Raw genomic sequence first — 21,203 nt, forward strand, 5'->3', positions numbered from 1 at the left:
AATGCAACAAATTCTGGTAGATTCTCTGTTCGTTTTCATTCCATTACAAATATGTACCTTGTTATGGCTTCTTAGATACACCCATCATTTAACAGTGGACATTTAATTTCCAAATACATGGGGCTTTTTAACTATCTTTGATATTAATTTCTCATTTAATGTTTTTTTCTCTGCAATCACCCTCTGTTTTTTCAGTCTTCCAACTTTACTGAGGTTTTCAATGGCTAAGTCAAAGATCTCTCTTGGTAAACATCACATTGCACTTGAAAATATATGGGCTATTTTCAAATATCTTTTGATACTGATTTCTAACATAATTCCATGGTGATAAGAGAACAGATTCTGTATGATTTCAATACCTTTAGACCATGAAATGTTTGCACCTTGTTTTATGTCCCTGGATGTGTTCCATTGTCTCCTAGTTTATAGTCTATGGGGACTTGAATAGAATTTGCATCCTACTGTTGTGTGAAAATTGTATGAATCTTAATTATATGAATTGTTAAAAATAAAAGAATGAGATCAATCTATAAATACTGACTTGGAAGGATGTCCATACTATCAAGATAAGAAAAAAGAAAAGCAAGTTACAAATTCTACACACTAACTAGGGTGGGAAGGGCGGGAGGTGTCCAAGAGGCCAGAAAGATAGAGGGAGTCATTTGTAAATCCTTAGAAAATAGACACTTTCCCTACAAACCAAAAGCATCAGAAGGCTACAGGGATGTTGACCTAATCTGGAGAGAAAAGGCCTCCTTCCCAACTCATGAAAGTGGATCTCACTCATAATTTCCTGGGCCCTACCTCCTGGTTCAGTAGACCCTGAGATGGGGCCCAAGAACTTTCTCAGGTGGCACTAATGCTGCCCTTGGGTGCCAGCCATGCTGTGAGAACTACTTCTCTAGATAGAAGTTCTTCCCTGGTGGCTCAGAGGATGACGCGTCTGCCTGCAATGCAGGAGACCCAGGTTCAATCCCTGGGTTGGGAAGATCCCCTGGAAAAGGAAATGGCAACCCACTCCAGTATTTTTGCCTGGAGAATCCCATGGACAGAGGAGCCTGGCGGGCTACAGTCCACAGGCTCGCAAAGAGTCAGACACAACTGAGCGACTTGACTTTCACTTTCCACACAGGGAGGCTCAAGAGAGGATCATGTTCCCCCTGCCCACTCAGGGCTGTCTAAATGAGCAGAATGGGATGCACTGGTTGGGTTCCCTTTATCTTTATTAAATTTATTAAGATGAGTGAATAAGATGGAATTAGTCAAGCAGACCAAAGAGTTCAAAATTAGAAGGAGGATTCATTGATTTGTTCTTATTTAGTATGTGCCATATGCAAGACATTGCTCGGTGCTGAGAGTGATGCAAAGTGTTGAATAGTTAGAGAGACGTCCCCCCTCCAGGTGGTTTATCAGAAGAAACATGTTACACTCAATTCTCTTGCATAACGAGTAGGATGATGAAAGGAGGGAAGCACTGTCACAGTATTGTGGATTTCAGACCCAGGGACACCTGGGTCTGTGTCCCTGCTCTGCTCGCCACACCACCCTTGTCAGATGAGTAAGGGACCATGCAGTCTCTGGTGGAGTGCCACATTTGGAGATGGATATTCTTTTTCCATTATTTGATGAGTTCAAGCAAGACTGTCTCTTCCCAGGTTAGGGTTTTTTTTTTAATGTTACATTAAAATATTATTCATCTTGATTACTGAGGTTTTGGTGCCCTTCCTGCTTAAATTTTGCACCCAAGGTACAAACCTGACTCTCCTTACTCTAATCCTGGCCCTGGTTGTAAGACTGGCACTGGGATGCTTATCTTCCCTCTGAGGCTCAGAGATGTGGAGTGATTTGCCCAAGATCACAAAGTAAGTGCAAAACCATCACTCAAACACAGGACTTTTGACTCCCACATCTATGACTCTTTCCACTAAGTCCCATTTCCCCAGATTCACACCCTCTGGTACCCCTGTTTTCCCACCACTCAGATTCCTTCAGGCAGGTTGGCAGAGCCTATCCCCCACCATGAGAGCCTCCCACCATGCATGCAGAAAACTTCACTGCCCTCTGTCTGCCAACATGCTCGGTCCACACCAGAGAGCCTTTCTTTTGTCTGCTGGGTGTCCAGTCGGAAAATGACAATTCACCTATCGAATCAGAACGAACAACTCGTCAAACCAAGAAAAGGTCATCACTAACATTAATTTAACATTTACCATGGACCGGGTACACTACCCACATCATCTCATTCGATCTTTATGTCAAATCTAGGGAGCAAGGTAGTGCTAGCCTTTCCATTTCAAGAAATGCCCAGTACAGAAAGCTATGTCTGTCCAAAGTCACAAAGGCAGTGAAGAGGAGAGACGGGATTCCAACCTGGACAGTCTGCTCCCAGGGGCTCTATCCTGCCCCGCTGCACCACCCATCAGAGGAGACAGGAAGGTCCTATGGTCCGGCAGATCCCCACAGTGTTTCTAATCACTTCTTTCAGCCAGTGACTGATTGCACACCTACTATGTGTGGGTGCCCAATGAGATTTAAAGGTTATGAGGTTCCAGCCTGGCAGGATTTTCAGGCACCAGAGAGCCTGGTCCTTCGTGGATAACACCCAGATCAGTTTTCTCTCAAAGAAAAAAATAATGACACATTTTTAGCAAGAAAGAAGATGCCAGAAGGTAATTGCTTTGCAAATTACTGTAAGTTATAAACGGATCAATGATTTTTCTCCGAAGTTGGAATCAAAGGTAATTAGCAATATGCAAATCCCACCCCAAGCCCTTTGCTGCCCACAAAGAAGAGGGAGGCACCCTTAGCAGCCATTGACCTTCATTGCAAGGAGCCCCAGGGGATGTTCACCAAATGGGATTTGCAGGCTGAAAAATGAAGTGGGGTGGTCTGGGGCAGAGGAAGCCTGTCCCTGCTGGAGCTGGGGGACCAGGTGCTCTTCAGGACACTTCCAGCAGAAGCCCTGCCTCTGCGCCCAGCTTGGCCTGAGTGAGGACAGCAAAGGAAGAGCTGCTTCAGGTGCGAATTTCCTTCCACACCGCACAGTGAGATGGGAGGAGAGCAGGAAAATGGTCAGGGTTTAATTTCTAAATGAAACCAAAATGTCCATTACCTGAAGGAAGAAGTCAGCTTGGGATGTGAAGAATAAGCACTGGACGGGGACTCTGAAAACCTGGGTACCACTCCGAGCTGGCCTTGAGCCCTTGAGTTAGTCACCTTGCCTCTTAGGTACTCAAGTCTTCATTCATAGATGGAGTGGATTGCACGAAGTATTCTCTAGTGCACGAAGTTCTTGGACTCCTTCCCAGGACCAACTGAACCAGGAGGTAGAGCCCAGGAAATTGCTTGTAAGACCCACTTTCATGAGTAGGGAAGGAGGCCTTTTCTTAACAAATTAGGACAACCCCCCCTGTAGCCTTCTAACTTTTGTTCCCACCAACAAGAGCTCTTGATTTGCCAAGAGTAAAGGATGGGCCACCAGACCATCTCAAAGATGCGCACTAAGCACCCCAGTACCCGTGCGAGCAGGTTCATCTCAAGGAATTTGGGAAAGGCTTCTTGGAGGAGGTAACGTTTGAGCTGGAGTTCAAAGAATGATTCTCTATGTCATTTCCAAGCGATTCACTTGTAACTGTCTGTGGTCATGGAAGTTTAAAGCAGTGCTTCTTGAGCCTTTATGAACATGTGAATCATTGTGGGTGGGGGGAGTTGTCTATAAAACGTGCAGTCCTAGGGTCTATCTCCCACAGATTCTGATCAATCTGTCTGAAATTGGGACTGAGAATTTGCATTTTAACAAGCTCACCAGGGATTCTGGGGCAGCTGGTCTGTGGATCATACTCAGAGAAAAACTGGTTCAATCCTTTTTCATTCTATCTGTACTATTACAAAAAAAAAAAAAAAAAGCCCTAAGAGCTGTTTTCAGACACCTGTCAAGACACTTGACATTTGAAAACGATTCCCAAACCTTCCACAGAGGTCTCCCCTCCCAAGAAGCAAAGCAACAGCTGCTGCCACAACATTGGTGCCTCCAAAAGAATGCAGAGAACTTCTTCAGAGCCGACGCCCCATGTTCCATTCATCCGTTCTAGAAGCGCTCAGGAAGCCAGCTGGGATGTTGTCCCCAGGCCGTTCCCTCAGTCCTAGTCTCCTGGTCCCCCCTGGCTGACTCATGACTGGCTCCATGACTGTGAAGCACCTCATTTTCCTCCCTCCAGTTCCTTCCATCCGTTTTCCCATCCCTGTCAATAAAGGGGGTCTTCACACAGCTCCATTTGGGGAGCATAAGGTGAGGAGGGCACTTTTATGGTAGAGAAAGTCATACTGTGCTGACCAGAATGCTCATCCCTCAGACCTTTGCCTCAGTCCAAAGCTCTCTTCTTCAGAGAGGGCTGCCCCCACCAGCCCACCTACCATCCCCACGTGCACCTCATCTGTGTGACCCCCACACCATCTCATCTCGGTCTCTGGGATAGCCCTTTAAATGATGGTTCCCAGTCCACCATGCCTCCAGGTACCTGTACCTTCTACAGTCATATTCCCTTCAATCTAGGCTGGTCCTGTGACTTGTTTTAACCAAAGAATGTGGCAGAGGTGATGCTGTGCCTTAAGAGGGCCTGACAGCTTCTGCTTCTGTGCTCGTGGAAGGCTGGAGCCCCTGTGTAAGAAATCCAGGCCTCTTCCTAGATATCCTAGATGGAGAAGCCACAGGCAGGAGATGGCCTGAAGCCACATGGTGAGCGGGCGAGCAGGCAGCTGATCTAGCTAATGCCAGACATGGCCAACCTGTCAACCAAATGCAGTCACACACAGGGACTATCAGTAAGCTAAGCAAAAGAGCCACCCTGATGAGTTCAGTCCTGATAGGGCTTCCCTAATAGCTCAGACAGTAAAGAGTCTGCCTTCAATGCAAAAGACCCAGGTCTGATCCTTAGGTTGGGAAGATCCCCTAGAAAAGCGAATAGCTACCCACTCCAGTATTCTTGCCTGGAGAATTCCATGGACAGAGGACCCTGATAGGCTATAGTCCACAGGATCTCAAAGAGTCAGACATGACTGAGCAACTAACGCTTTCACCTGAATAAGTATTGCTCTAAACCAAAGTCTTAGGATGACACATCACACAGCAATGGACACATGATACCATATCTCTCTGTCTCACTATCTTCATACCATCTATCACAAATAAACAAGGAAGTCTCTGCCTCTAGAAGGCAAGTTCCATGAGGGGAGGATCTGTCTGCATACTGTGTCCCTACCCCGTAGAACCTTACCCAGCCTAGAGCAGAAGCCCCTGAGAATTGGTGGGTGAGTTCATCCCTGCTCATCTGAACCTCAGGTTGGACCAGGAGAAAATGGAAGACAACAGTCCAATGCCCGCAGCCTTGCTGCCAGATCCAGAGTCAGAAAGACACGTTGATTTTCCATTAGCAAACTTCATGCTAATCAAAGCAAACTTTAAAGGAATAAGAAAAACAGCTATTGAGGACTTTACGCTTGTTCAGAGGCGCCCCAAACAGCTGGCTTACAAGCTGCGAGTGCAGCAGTTCCCTGGGGTCATGGGAAGCAACAGCCGAGACCAAATGGCACCAATCTTTGCAGGTCCAGAGCCAACAGCTGGCCTCCTGTGCCCCCCTCACGCTGCCCTGAGTGATGACACTTCCCCACCTCCTGCAGAGCACAGCCAGCTGCTGACGCCAAAGGAAGCCAAGGTTTCCCTCTGGAGTGGGCCAGTCGGCTAAATGCGGGACAGGGGAAATTGTGTGCAAAGATGCTTCCTGGCTGCTTTTTGCACAGACAGCCCCCTGACACCAAGCCTTTTACTCCCATCTGCAAGCTCTGCCCTCTTTGTCCTTTGTATTTGCAAAAGCCTGGGATCCTTTCTCTCTAGGTAGCAGTTGCTGGCTAGAAATGCAAGGAGCTGTAAAAGAGTACCCTTCCCAGGACCCCCAGAGTCTCCAGATCTGCTGGCACCGGGATTTTTGAGGGGATATAGTCAACCCTCTTATCTTTAGCCTTGCTAAGTTTCCTTGTCTTTTCTTGGGTAGAGGTTCTCTCTATGTTCTTGTGAGGGTTCAATTAGACAATGCATTTAAAGCAGCAGTTCTCACACATCAGAGCCATTTGGAGGACTGGTTCAAACATAGGTTTCCAGGTTTCATGCCAGTGTTTCAGTAGGTCAGGCATGAGGCCCAAGAACTTGCACTTGCAGCAGTCTCCTAGGTGACACTCAAGCTGCTGGGCCAGGGACCCCACTCTGAGAACCAGTGACTGAACAGAGTAGATATATAAATGTGAACATCTGTATCCATACACGTGTACTCAAGGAGCTCCGGTTTTCCTAGAATTATCCCAAATTTTAGTCAATAGAAATACTTAAGTCCTCTTAAGTTATCCCATACTACAGCTCTCCAGGGGCTGTCAAAAAGACAGCCTTGCAGCAAAGTGGTTGTAAAGGAGAGAGAAGAGAGGATAAATATTTCACAGCTTCAGAAGTTGACATTCCTTATGTGTCCAGAAAGAAACCAAGGAGCGTCTAGAGAGAAGAGAGAGGAATCATAACCCTGGATCCCTTGCCCAGGAAGGGATTACTCACTAATCAAGGAAGAGTGTTAGGTGGAAGGGGGTTCTTAGGGCTGGGGGGTGTCAGTGGATGGATCAGGATTAATTGAACATCCTCAGACTTTAAGATCCACAGGCCTCCTGTATCAGAATCACAGGAACTCAGGCTCACAGATCTCCCTCTAGACCTGCAGGGTCAAAATCTATGAAGGGGAGGTCTAGGATTCTATTTAAATACCCTCCCAAGTCAGCTTTCTATATACTTGAGATATTTCCTCAGGTATCTCAAATCCAGTAAAAGGGGGAAACCAACAGTTAGCATGTCAAGGGTACAGAGTTTAAGCTGGGGAAAATGAAAAAATTCTGCAGATGGATGATGGTAATGGCTGCAGAACAATGTGAATGCACTTAAAGTCACGGAACTGTACACTTAACAATGGTTAAAATCGTAAGTCGGTGTCAGGTTAATTTTACCACAATAAAAATAAAAACCTACTAAGGAGATTTAAAAAATGAAGGAGATAAGCTTCATTACATATGGCCTTGACTAAGCTGTCATAACGTATCAGATGAAGTTCAGAAAGGCAAAAGAAATCATGCTTTAAAAAAAAAAAAAAAAAGAAATCATACTTTGAGGTATCCCTGCCCAGCTGAGTGCCTGCTCTCATTCTAACAATAGACACTTCTGAATGAAGCCAAAGTATCTTCAGGTTAAATAGGAGGCAATATTCCTGGTGAATATACGACTCCCTTTGCTTCTCTTCTGGAGTCCCCAGGCAATATTCAGATTTATGGTAGGGGCTTTCTCAAGCACTGCTCCCCACCCACCCCAGGAGGCAATATCCCTTGCAGGTACATGAAGCTGGAGGGGCCCTCTGCTGTAAATATCCACATCACACTCCATCACAGGTCTCGAACCCACAGCAAATTCATATCGCCTAATCTCAATGCTTGGCCCATACAGAAAGTTTTAAACCTGCAAGACCAGGATGAAGGCAACCCCCTAGAGGATCACAGATGCGAGGAGGCCCAGCCTGGGTTGTAAGTTGTCCACTCCCTCCACCGTCTTCCCCACATCACACACCTGTTTATAATGAAACAAAAGAAAGACCTAGGAAATTGCTCTCATTGTGCTCAGGAATGAAAGAAGCATTGTTTATTTTTCCAAGTTCATCACAGGGATCTGTCAAGTCCCGCTTTAATCTCTCCTCCTCAGCAAAATCATGGCTGAATTCTCCAAACTGTACTCATCTCCCCCTCTTCTTCTTCTAAATGAACCAGAATCAAGGATGTGGCATTTATTATACATGGCCTTGTGTCTTTTCCTGGTATAAATAGCTTGAGAGGGTGCAAAAGTTATGAGGTTTGTAGCCAGAGAGATTTAGGCTTGAGGCTATTCCTGCCACTCCCTGACTGTCTAACTTTGATGCTGAGCCTCAGAATCTGCATCTGTGCTTAGAATTTAGAGAGATCAGTCCAGATAAAGAACTAAGAAGGTGAAATAATAGTTGTAAGAGTGCCCAGCACTGCGGAGCACACAACAGAAACTCTCTGAATACCATTAAGCTTCCAGAAGGTGAGGAAAACACAGTCTCCTTTCTTTTCCCAGAGTTATGGTTCTCAACCGTGTCTGCATATCAGCAGAGTCTGGTGGGTAACCTTGGATGCTCAGAGACCCTGGGATGGAGTAAGCATCTATTCTTTTAGAGCTCCCCTAGTCACTTCCCTAGAGAAAACAGCACACTACTGAGTTCAACAAATGTTCGAGAAGGACTTAATCAATTGATTGACATGCAGTGTGAGTGATCAATATGATTGACAAGAAGGGACTATTCCTAGCAGCCATTGTCACTGTTAGGTTCCATTTTAACAGTGAGAAAGCCCCACAGAATATTAGACCTCTTCAGATGAGCATTAACTGAGCTGCCAAATACTTGCTTTTAAGGCCAAGGATCCCAACAATATTTTTATTAATTATTCACATTTGACAGCAGTGTCTCTTCACTTACGGAGACACCTTATTAGGAAAATAACCATCTACTTTGAGACATACTTTGTTTGCTGCAGCAGTGAAAAATAAAGGGGTCATGGAGGGACTTTGGGAGGAAGAGCTGAGAAGCCCAGTGGTATATAAACAAAGAGCTGGATGGTTACTGAACTGACCCCAGAGTCATGTAATTAGAGTACAGGGGTGGAAATCTCATTAACTACAAAAATCATTAGTGGAGAAAGAAAAAGGAGGGAAGGGTAAAGATAGAGGTATCGAGCTGCCAAGAGAAGGCTGCTCAGAAGGAGGCGGGCACTGCCACTGGAGTCAGTTCTGGGGGGGTCTCTGCAGGGGAGTGAGAGACACAACAGAAGACACGAGAGCTGGCCGGCCCCAGTCCACCTGGGGGTTCCACGAGCGTAGACAACAGGTTGAAAACCCTCAGAGCATTTAAATGGCCACCATCTCTGTCTTCCAAAACCTAGGCTCAGGGTTAAGTGACAGCCCCCCTGCAGGCACAGAGGTGTGCAGAGGTGACCCTGCCCATGCATGGATATAAAGAGTCCTCTGTGATCTGAGAGTAGCCCATGGGGGAGCTGAGAATGAAGTCAAGGACCCAAGTGAGCCCAGTCCCCTGTTAGCTAACCCTACCTGATACCTGCTCCCCAAACCCCAGCTCCCTCCTGGACACTCCAAGCCTGATCCTCCCTCTGACCCAGGTAGATGAGTGCTAATTCATAGCATGTCCCAAGACCTCAGGAGGAATTTGTTCCCTTTCACTAGATTCATTCTGTTCACATACGCTGTTAGTCAGTGAACAGGGATGGACGGACACAGAGGACCATGTGTGATGAATGAATGAATGGTAAATATTAATAACAGCAATAATAACCAGCATTTATTAAACCCATGTAATATGTCAGCAGGCATGCATGCTAAGTCACTTCAGTCATATCCAACTGTTTGTGATCCCATGGACTCTAGCCCACCAGGCTCCTCTGTCCATGGAATTCTCCAGGCAAGAATACTGGAGTGAGTCACCAATTTCTTCTCCAAGGGGTCTTACCAACCCAGGGATCAAATCTGCGTCTCTTACATCTCCTACATTGGGAGGTGGGTTCTTTACAACTAGCGCCACCTGGGAAGCCCTGTAATATGCCAGACACTGTGTTAAATGAATTATATTATCATTGTTTTCTTAAACAACCCATGAAGAAGATATTGGGTTGGCCCAAAAGTTCATTCAGGTTTTTCCATAGCAGCTTACAGAAAAACGTAAATGAAGCGTTTGGCCAACCCAATACTACATTCCAGTTTTACATATCAGGAGCCTGACGTTCAGATTTCATAGCCAAGCCACATGGCCAGGAATCGGTGGAGGTGAAATTTAAGTCCACATCTGTCTGCCCCAGCATTTGAAGAGGTCAAAGCCTAACTGAGCAGAGCAACTGTACTTCTGAAAGAATCAGAACCCTGCAAACATCCAGCTTTGGAGTAGAGGAGGGAGAGAACAGGGGAGAAGAGGCCAGGGGTGCCCAGCAGTAGGGCAAGGCAGGGGCTGAGAGCCTGGTGGCTTCCTGTTCAGAAGAAGCCATCCATATGGGCCAGCGGGTTTTTTACCATTTGACTTTTACTGCCTTTAGACATGCAATGTGTACTGTACTCCAGTGTCTTATCACAGTCTGGCTCACACAACAGTCCTCTCTACAGCTCCTGTGGACAGTCAAACTGGGGCTCCCAGGAAAAGATTATGGGCCTCTAAAGGAAAGCACCCTCCATGGTGAGCTTATAGTACAACATTCTGCTTTAGTCATGTTGATGCATGGCAGAAACCGTACATCGACACGAATTTATTTATGTTATTTAACTTATATGCAGACTACATCAAGTGAAATTCCAGGCTGGATGAAGCACAAGCTGGAATCAAAATTGCCAGGAGAAATGTCAATAACCTCAGATATGCAGATGACACCACCCTTAGGGCAGAAAGCAAAGAACTAAAGAGCCTCCTGAGGAAAGTGAAAGACAAGAGTGAAAAAGTTGGCTTAAAACTCAACATCCAGAAAGTGAAGATCATGGCATCCAGTCCCATCACTTCATGGCAAATAGATGGGGAAACAATGGAAACAGTGACAGGCTTTATTTTGGGGGGCTCCAAAACCACTGCAGATGGTGACTGCAGCCATGAAATTAAAAGACACATGCTCCTTGGAAGAAAAACTACGACAAACCTAGACAGCATATTAAAAAGCAGAGACATTACTTTGCCAACAAAGATCCATCTAGTTAAAGCTATGGTTTTCCAGTAGTCATGTATGGATGTGAGAGTTGGACCATAAAGAAAGCTAAGCACTGAAGAATTGATGCTTTTGAACTGTGTTGTTGGAGAAGACTCTCGAGAGTCCCTTGGACTGAAAGGAGATTAAACTAGTCAATCCTAAAGGAAATCAGTCCTGAATATTCATTGGAAGGACTGATGCTGAAGCTGAAGCTCCAATACTTTGGCCACCTGATGGGAAGAACTGACTCATTGGAAAAGACCCTGATACTGGGAAAGGTTGAAGGCAGAAGGGGAAGGGAACAACAGAGAATGAGATGGTTGGATGGTATAACTGATTTGATGGAATGAGTTTGAGCAAGCTCTGGGAGTTGGTGATGGACAGGGAAGCCTAGTGTGCTGCAGTCCATGGGGTTGCAAAGAGTCAGACATGGCTGAGTGATTGAACTGAACTGATGGCAGAAACCAACACAATATTGTAAAGCGATTATCCTTCGATTAAAAGTAAATTTAAAAATAAAATAATTGTTCACATCCATAAATAAAAGTAAAATAAAACAGTGAAAAAAATTTTTAATAAATCAAAGTACAAAGGGGCTACTTTTTCTTAATCTATTCAAAGATACGTGTATGTGAGCACATGTGCCCATATATGTGCATGTGTAAAATTTTGCTGAAACATGAAACCCAAGCTTAGGATGTGTATAGATTTTCCATTCTCCCTCAACGAAGCAGACAGGCATATAAATTTTAGGATGCAGTAGCCTCAGGTTATCTCGATTAAGAACAGTGGTCATAATTTATTAGTATCCTCTGTACCCTTTAGAAAGGAAAAACCCATCACATGGCCATTGCCAGGGATTTAAAGTCCTTCATAGAATTTTCTCAAGGATTCTTCAGAACACTTACCCACATACTTCCTTGAATAAGAGAGAAGGAATGGAACTGCACGTAGAACCAAAGGACATGCATATACAGCATGGCATATATGCCATATACACCACGGCCTGTCTCATCTAGCATGCCTACAGGAGAGCGGCAAGCAGCCAGGCGGCGTCAGTCTGGTGCGGGGAAATGGGTTTAGAAGACACACGCATGTCTCTGGACCATTCTCAACTTGGACCAGACCTCAGTCAGAACTGTCAACCTCCACAAGTAAGTCAGCAGCTGAGCTTCAGGCAAAGGCAGAATAAAATGTAGGAAGAGACATAGGTCGTCTTTATATCCCATAACCTAGTCTCCGTAAGACTCCAAAACACCAGTAACCCCAGCAGATACCAAAATCCCACACCCCAAACCAAAGTCCTGTCTCGTCTGGTTTGCTATTAACCTGAGCCAGTGAATTCCTTAAATTAACATCATAGGTCATTTAAATGATATAAAGTTCTGCCATTTGGCAGAGGTACTGGGGAAGTAAACAGAATAAAACCGTGCTCATTGACAGGAAACTTGAAGCCAAAATGGGTCTGCTGGAGACTCCTGCTTTCAGGGAACATCAGTATATTTGCACTGGCTCTCACAGATTGTTCTGGAAAACCTCTCTCCTCCATGATAAACTAGATTATGCTTTTATTCTCAGACTAGATCTTCTAAGTTCATGTTCACTAATGCCCCATTTAGCTAAGTCTTCCTGAGCCTGGGGAACCAAGTCCTTCATCAGTATCTTCTCACAGAGTGTGCTACATACCTGCTCACAGGGGAGATTTTTAAACTACAGAGTCAAAGCACTCAGTAGCTGCAATTATATGTGTGTGTACATGTATGTTGGAACACACACACAAATATGTATGTATATATACATATATGAGGCTTCCTTGGTAGCTCAGCTGGTAAAGAATCCACCGAAATGCAGGAGACTCCGGTTCAATTCCTAGGTCAGGAAGATCCCCTGGAGAAGGGATAGGCTACCCACTCCAGTATTCTTGGGCTTCCCTGGTAGCTCAGATGGTAAAGAATCTGCCTGCAATGTGGGAGACCTGGGTTCGACCCCTGGGTTGGAAAGATCCCCTGGAGGAGAGAATGGCAACCCACTCCAATATTCTTGCCTGGAGAAACCCCATGGACAGAGGAGCCTGGTGGGCTACAATCCATGGGGTCACAATGAGTTGGATATGACTGAGAAACTAAGCACAGCACAGCACATAAAGACATATATATACAGCAAATAGCTCTACACACACATACATACAACAAACAGCTACTTATAATATATAGTTGCTAAGGCACATAGATAGATGGCTTCCCAGGTGGCACTAGTGGTAAAGAATCCACCTGCCAATGCAGGAAACATAAGAGACGCAGGTTCAATCCCTGGGTTGGGAAGATCCCTGGAGAAGGAAATGACAACCCCCTCCAGTATTCTTGCCTGGAGAATCCCATGAACAGAGGAGCCTGGCGGGCTACCATCCAAGGGGTCACAAAAGAGTTGGACGTCACTGAGGACACACGCACCACATAAAGACTGAGAAAGATTCCTGGCAGCAAATTTCCCAAAGGAAGAGGGAGAGAAGGAAAAATCACCCCATAGCAAACCCTCAAGATGAGAGTTGAGGCCTGATTCTGCTGATAACGTAGAATCTGTCACTGGGCCCTGTTCTTGCCCAACCCTTGTGTTGTATCCTTTGGGCCTATTAGCTAATTTATACCTGGAAAAGGTCAGTTTTCATTCCAATCCCAAAGAAAGGCAATGTCAAAGAATGTTCAACTACCGCACAATTGCACTCATCTCACACACTAGTAATGCTCAAAATTCTCCAAGCCAGGCTTCAACAGTATGTGAACCATGAACTTCCAGATGCTCAAGCTGGTTTTAGAAAAGGCAGAGGAACCAGAGATCAAATTGCCAACAGCTGTTGGATTATTAAAAAAGCAAAAAAGTTCCAGAAAAACATCTATTTCTACTTTACTGATTATGCCAAAGCCTTTGACTGTGTGGATCACAATAAACTGTGGAAAATTCTTAAAAAGATGGGAATACCAGACCACCTGACCTGCTTCTTGAGAAATCTGTATACAGGTCAGGAAGCAACAGTTAGAACTGGATATGGAACAACAGACTGGTTCCAAATAGGAAAAGGAGTACATCAAGGCTGTATATTGTCACCCTGCTTATTTAACTTATATGCAGAGTACGTCATGAAAAATGCTGGACTGGATGAAGCACAAGTTGGAATCAAGATTGTCAGGAGAAATATCAATAACCTCAGATATGCAGATGACCCCCTTATGGCAGAAAGCAAAGAAGAACTAAAAAGCCTCTTGAGGAAAGTGAAAGAGGAGAGTGAAAAAGTTGGCTTAAAATTCAACATTCAGAAAACTAAGATCATGGCATCTGGTCCCATCACTTTATGGCAAATAGATGGGGAAACAATGGAAACAGTGACAGACTTTACTTTTGGGGGCTCCAAAATCACTGCAGATGGTGACTGCAGCCATAAAATTAAAAGATGCTTACTCCTCGGAAGAGAAGTTATGACCAACCTAGACAGCATATTAAAAAGCAGAGATATTACTTTGCCAACAAAGGTCCATCCAGTCAAAGCTATGGTTTTTTCAGTAGTCATGTATGGATGTGAGATTTGGACCATAAGAAAGCTGAGAGCTGAAGAATGGATGCTTTTGAACTGTGGTGTTGGAGAAGACTCTTGAGAGTCCCTTGGACTGCAAGGAGATCCAACCAGTCCTACCTAAAGGAAATCAGTCCTGAATATTCATTGGAAGGACTAATGCTGAAGCTGAAACTCCAATACTTTGGCCACCTGATGTGAAGAACTGACTCATTTGAAAAGACCCTGATCCTGGGAAAGATTGAAGGCAGGAGGTGAAGGGGATGACAGATGAGATGGTTGGATGGCATTACCAACTCAATGGACATGAGTTTGAGTAAACTCCAGGAGTTGGTGATGGACAGGGAGGCCTGGTGTGCTGCAGTCCATGGGGTCACAAAGAGTTGGACATGACTGAGTGACTGAACTGAACTGATCTGCTAACATTACAAGCATCACTACATACACTGAATTCTGCATGCATTATCTTATTCAGCCTTTAAACAGTCCCAAGTCAGGTGCTGTGTGCCCAGTCACTCAGTCACACCTGACTGTTTTGTGACCCTATGGACTGTAGCCTGTAGGCTGCTCTGTCCATGGGATTTCCCAGGGAAGAACACGGGAGTGGATTGCCATTTCCTCCTCCAGGAGATCCTCCAGACCCAAGGATTGAACCCAGGTCTCCCGCATTGCAGGCAGATTCTTTACCAGCTGAGCCACCAGGTCTTGCTCTGTTTCTGTTGCACAGATGGAGGTGTTGAAGCTCAAAGAAGGAAAGAAATGTTTCTAGTATGGACGGCTTCTGAACTGGAGAGTCAGGTTTTAAACTCCAGTCAGTCTGAACCCATTGCCCTCACGCTATCTAACCTCACGCTATCCTGATTCCCTGGGAAGAGAGGACCTTAAATAAACATTGAAATGCTTGATGCCTGACCACTCTTTAAGCAGCAGCTGTGGGCAGGATGGTTTGGGGGAAACACAGAGTGGAGACAGCAATTCCCTCCAACTGTGCCCGGACCGCCATGCATGAGCACCTCCAAAGTTCCCTGCAGCCTTAGTGACACCGTGGGGGGCGGGGGCATGTGTTCGCAGAGGGACGCAGAGGCTCTCCGTGGGGAATGGGGCAGAGGTGGGGAGCAGGGTCAGTGCCCTGTGGATGTGGTGACATCCAGCAAAGACAGACACACACAGTTGGCCAGAGGCAGCAGCGCACAGTAGAAGCCTGCAGCAGCTGACCAAGCTCCCCTGTGAGCTCTCACAGAGCACCCCCTGCACACACCAGGAACACCAGAGGGGCTTTTGGCAAGGATCAGGTTTCTGCACTAGCAGGAGAGGGTGAGAGCTAGGAAAGCATAGAGGATTACTGATGACCTGACCCACTTTAAACCTTAGGCTGCAATGGCCTGAGGAAACTCACATTAAATGCATGTGAAGAGAAAGAACCATCTGATATCCATCCTGACCTTTTTTTTTTTTTTTTTTGAAATGATCATGACTTCTTTGAAACCAAAAGCCCAAGTTAGATGGCAAAAAAATAATAATAATAAAATTTGCATCAAAATGAGAGTAATAGTTTGTTACCCAGTGCCAGCTTCACCCTAAATTATCCTCCATGTTGATGAGAATCATTGACTTAAAGTCTTTCCAAGAGTGCCAATCAGCCCTGACTGTCCAGGGAAATATCTACTGGCTCCATGAGCAGAACACACACTCCATAGCCCTCAAGCCATGGGAGTATATTCCCACATCCACCGACTAGTACGTTCACAGGCACCCATACAAAAGACCTACCCAGAGACGCAGAGTTGACAAGACCAGCCTAAGGGCTCGGCCGTGCCTTTCCTCAGCAGATGCCTTGTGGAGAAGTGCTGGCCTGTCTATGCCCTGTGGCTTCAGTCATCAGGAGGGGAAGACTAATTAGTCAGTCTGAGCTCCACGGAGGAAATGCTGACAGACTCAATAAGCAGCCAGTGTTAGGCTCCAGGGGGAGTGGGAGGCTGGCCACGTGAAGGAGCAGAGGGCAGCAGGTCCCCGGGCAGGAGAAGGGCAAACGGGCGCTCTCCAAAGAGCCCTTTACCTGCTGATCTCTTCAGCCTGAATTCCAGAGGTTGTTTTCAAGCAATATCACGGAAGCCTTACCAAGCACCAGGCCCTGTGCTTGTGCTGCCTCGGACAGCCATGCCTTTGAAAGGGGAGTGGGTGGTGGGGACAGGCGGCTGATGGCACACGTCACAGGGCTTTGCAGCGTGTGCACAATATACCATCATCCTGGAATGTCAGCTCTCTGTCTAAAGAAGTGTGGGGCAGAGATGCTCAGTGGATAGCCAAACAGGCATGAATAGACTAGAATATAGTGAAACCCTGCAGAAATGTTTAAAATAAAGAGACGATTTTAAAATTAGAGCTGTACTCCCAGACCCTCCTGGGGCATGTTGTCAGCGAGGGTATGTCAGTGGACTCGGCCCTCGTAAAGCAACTCTGAAGGTTAGATTTCAGAATTTCTTCCTTAAATTAAAAACAATAGCTGTGTGATCTTAACTATATACAAATGCATGCTTAGTTGTGAAAGTACACAAATGAGACCTAGAAGGACACATCAGACAGTAAAGTGTGATTACAAATGACTTTGTGTTTTGCTTCTTGTGTTGTTTTTGATTTCCTATTATGCGCATGATAACTTTTAAGAAATTTTTAAAATTCTAAATATTTTAAGAACCTTTAAAAACAACACTAATAATGGCTTAACGCCTTGCCCAAGCTCACCCAGCTCATGACTGAGCTACAAGTATAAACTACATGTTTCTGATTCCACCATTCCATTCAAGAAGACAGCTGGGAGAACACAAGTCACTGTTCATACTAGTAGGAGAGCACTTAGGCTCCTCAGTTCTTCCTTGGTTTTCCCAGGGAGCACCAAGGGAACCCAGGCAGGCAGAGAGAGATGATGTCCAGAAAAAGACGGTGGACAGACTCAGAGAGGAGCAGGTCCAAACAGGATGGGGATATCTGAACAGCCACAGACCTTAAGGAAGCCCTGAAACAAACAAAAATTGTCTGCTCCGCTAATGATCAGGTGTGATGGACACTGGGTTACACAAAGAATTAAAGGTTTCTTTTTCATTTCCTTCAATGTCTCTTTCTTGTTCAGGATGGGGAACACATGTATACCTGTGGCAGATTCATTTTGATATTTGGCAAAACTAATACAATTATGTAAAGTTTAAAAATAAAATAAAATTAGAAAAAAAAAAGTGTCGTGATTCAGGACATCACAGAAGCCTACTGATTGTGAAAAACTGATTTAGTTTTAATAAATATATTTGTACCCTTTCTGGACCTTGTTGGAAACATTAAATTATAGTGGATTCCAAGTATTTTTGAAGATTAACATTCACAAAGCTTGGGTGAGCTTTTATTTCATTTACATATCCTTATTTCCTTGCACATCTTCCACACTGAAAGATATACTACAGGCAAGAAAAGTCAGGTCTGGAACCTGCCCGAGGGAGAGTCTCACAGGGCACAGGGATGCTGGGGCAGACATGGGCAGACGGCCCCCTGGAGGCTGCACCACCTTCCTGCCTGGACAGCCCTGCCTAAAGGTTATAGTTGAGCAGAAGAGCAGAAATTCACCCATCCAACAGACAATTAACCAGCCAGGCAACTGTTCTAGGCACTGGGAACACAAGAGTGAACAGACTGCCAAACATTTTCTGGAATAACAGAACTGATGCAAATGCAGACTCTTGTGTGAGTAAAACAAGCTGCAAGGATATATTGTACAACATAAGGAATATAGACAGTATCTTATAATAACAGTAGAGTATAACCTTTAAAATGTGAATCACTATAGTGTACACCTATAACTTATAATAATATATATCAACTATACTTAAATTTTTTTTAAATAAATGAGAATTAAAAGGTACTTAGATTAGTGCCTGGAAGATAGAAGCACTCTGTAAATACTAGCTTTTATTAAGAACAATAACACAAATAAGAAGATAGAGAACTTATTGTTCACTGAATAGTATTTTCTATATGTTCACTATACAAAAGTTAGTTACCTGTTCTCTGGCCTCCTCTCTCGGGCCGCAAACAGGTGACAGAAGGGGGCTAGGAACACACTGAATGTTAGTGAATATATGCATCAAAGTGACTTTACTACAAACCAAAGAAACCAATGATGTTGAACTCCCTTTGGTTTTTGCACCAGCTGTCCCTTAGAAGAGCTGAATGATGCCTGCATCCATTATCCAGGCACCTGAGGCCACATGCAGGGGTTTCATTAGCATTTCACTTTGTTCATCACCCTTGATAGCCCAGATCATGGCCTTGATTTCCCTCTGGATGGGGCAGTAGGAGTCCCTCTCCTTACAGGATAAAAATAAACAAAGAAAGCAGGGAGGAAGGCAGGGTAGGGGTGAGGAAGATGCTGTAAATTGTGTCCACTGGGTTCAGAGAAAATCGGTTATGGACGCTGTTCACAAATCGAAATGGGACCGGCTCCACCAAGGTAGATGTTAAGTAAAAAGTAAAAGTAAAAAGTTCACAGCTCCTTGCTAACTGTCCTCACTCAGCCCCCAGTGCTGACCATCAACTGGGAGGAGGGGGGCTCATCCTTACAAAAATGCAACACCAAGGAGCGAGTTGATGAGCTGTGGGGAACAGATGTCTTGATTTCCTCCCTGGACTCCTCAATGCTACTTTCAGCTTAATTAGCCAACTGTGCTCTCCTCACACCTGGATGGGACTCTGGATGGGAATCTGGAGGGCTGAGCAAACACCCCCTGGGCTCCTAAAAGGTGGCTCCATCCCTTCCCTACCTTCCAGGCTCTGTCTGAGCCATAGGAGTCTGCCTCTCAACCACACCGCTCCCAGCATTTCTGCCAACGTCTGGAGACTTACTTCACCACGTGTTCTTCTATCTATAACTAACATCTATCCTCACAATAGGGCCCACTTCAAAGGGTTCTTGTGATAATTAATGGAGGTCACAGACATTGGATACTCAGCAAGAGACTGGCCAATGGTGAGGACTCTTCCTACCACTCATCTCATTTTCCTTTCTCAGTAAGAAATTAGAAAACCCAACATATTTCTAACTAATAAGACAAAACAATTAGAAGATACCAACCTGTAAGTTCCTATTTAGGTAGTCTTCTTACAATACCTAGAAGTTTAGGAAAACCAAACCCTTGGAAGTTCATTGGTTTACATAAGGAAATCAATATAATCAAGGAAAATTAAAGCAAATTCAGATTTTTTAAAGACCAGTGATGTTCTCCTGACTGTATTTTATAATCACTCAGGCAACATTTTTGAAAAAAGAATTCCCCAAGCTTATCCCTGAGATTCTTATGAATTAGTCAATGATAGTGTCCCTAATATTTCTTGTATTAAGACATTTATTTTTTAGAGCACTTTAAGGTTCTTGGCAAAATTGAAGGGAAGGTACAGATTCCCCACGGACCCTCTGAACCCACGCATGCATAGCCCCTCTCACGATGAACAGCTCCTATTAGAGAGGTATATCATTTGTCACACAGGATGAGCCTATATTGACACATCATCATCCCCCAAAGTCCATAGTTTACGCTATGGTCCATTCATAGTGTTGTGTATTCAATAGGTCTGGACAGATATATGATGACAAGTATCCATTATTATGATGTCATACAGAGGATTTTCACTGCCTGAAAAATTCTCTGTGCTCCACCTATGCACTCCTCCTATGTCCCTCCTGGCAGCCGCTGAACTTTTGATAGTCTCCGTAATTTTGCCTTTTCCAGAATGTCCTACACTTGGAATCATACAGGATGTAGCCTTTTCAGGTTGATTTCTTTCACTTAGTAATATGCATTCAAGTTTCCTCCACATCCCTTCATGGCTTGATAGCTCATTTCTGGATGTCCCACAGTATACTTATTCATTTACCTACTAAAGGTCATCTTGGTTGCTTGAAAGTTTGGCAATTGTGAATAGAGCTGCTATAAACAACTGTATGCAGAATTCTGTGTGAACGTAAATGTTTACCTCCTTTGGGTAAATTACCAAAAAGCATAGTTGTTGGATAATGTGCTAACAGTATGTTCAGTTTTATAAGAAACCATCAAACTGTCATCTAAAGTTGCTATACGATGTCATATTCCCACTATCAAAGAATGAGAATTCCTGTTGCTCTACATCCTTGCCAGCATTTGGTATTATCAATGTAAATTTTTGCCATGCTAATAGGTGTAGAGTGGTATTTCTTAGTTGTTTTATTTTGTATTTCTCTGATGACATGCAGTGGGATATCTTTTCATATGTTTATTTGCCATCTGTATATATCTTTTGGGTAAGGTATCTGTCTGTTAAGATCTTTGAATTGCTTTAAAACCAGTTCATTTCTTTTCTTATTACTGAGTTTTAAGAGTTCTTTGCATATTTCAGATAAAGGTCCTTGGTCAGAGGTGTCATTTGAAAATATTTTTTCCTACATGATCACAATGTATAATTCTTTCTAAACATTGTTGGATTCTCTTGGCTACTATTTTGTTGAAGATATTTGCATCTATGTTGATGAGAAATAATGTTCTGTAGTTTTCTTTCCCTGTAATGTCTTTGTCTAGTTTTGTAACTAGGGCGATCACCATCTCACAGATTCGGGTATGACCTAAATCAAATCCCTTACGATTATACAGTGGAAGTGACAAATAGATTCAAGGACTAGATCTGATGGACAGAGTGCCTGAAGAACTATGGATGGAGGTTCGTAACACTGTACAGGAGGCAGTGATCAAAATCATTCCCAAGAAAAAGAAATGCAAAAAGGCAAAATGGTTGACTG

General features: G+C 44.4%; 1 long non-coding RNA gene across 2 annotated transcripts in view; it reads right to left on the bottom strand.

Moving 5' to 3' along the window:
- LOC113884608 overlaps nucleotides 1–16,307 on the bottom strand; it is a 29,958-nt gene extending 13,651 nt beyond the window's left edge. Inside the window, exon 1 of one of the 2 annotated variants that reach the window (XR_003508931.1) lies at nucleotides 16,163–16,307. This is a non-coding gene — a long non-coding RNA (uncharacterized LOC113884608). Of the gene's footprint in view, nucleotides 1–11,735; nucleotides 12,083–16,162 lie in introns of those variants that run through there. The other variant, XR_003508932.1, reaches the window with a different exon arrangement.
- Between the last annotated feature and the right edge of the window lie 4,896 nt (nucleotides 16,308–21,203).

The sequence above is a fragment of the Bos indicus x Bos taurus genome, chromosome 26, assembly GCF_003369695.1.
Source record: "Bos indicus x Bos taurus breed Angus x Brahman F1 hybrid chromosome 26, Bos_hybrid_MaternalHap_v2.0, whole genome shotgun sequence".
NCBI classification, from domain to species: domain Eukaryota; kingdom Metazoa; phylum Chordata; class Mammalia; order Artiodactyla; family Bovidae; genus Bos; species Bos indicus x Bos taurus.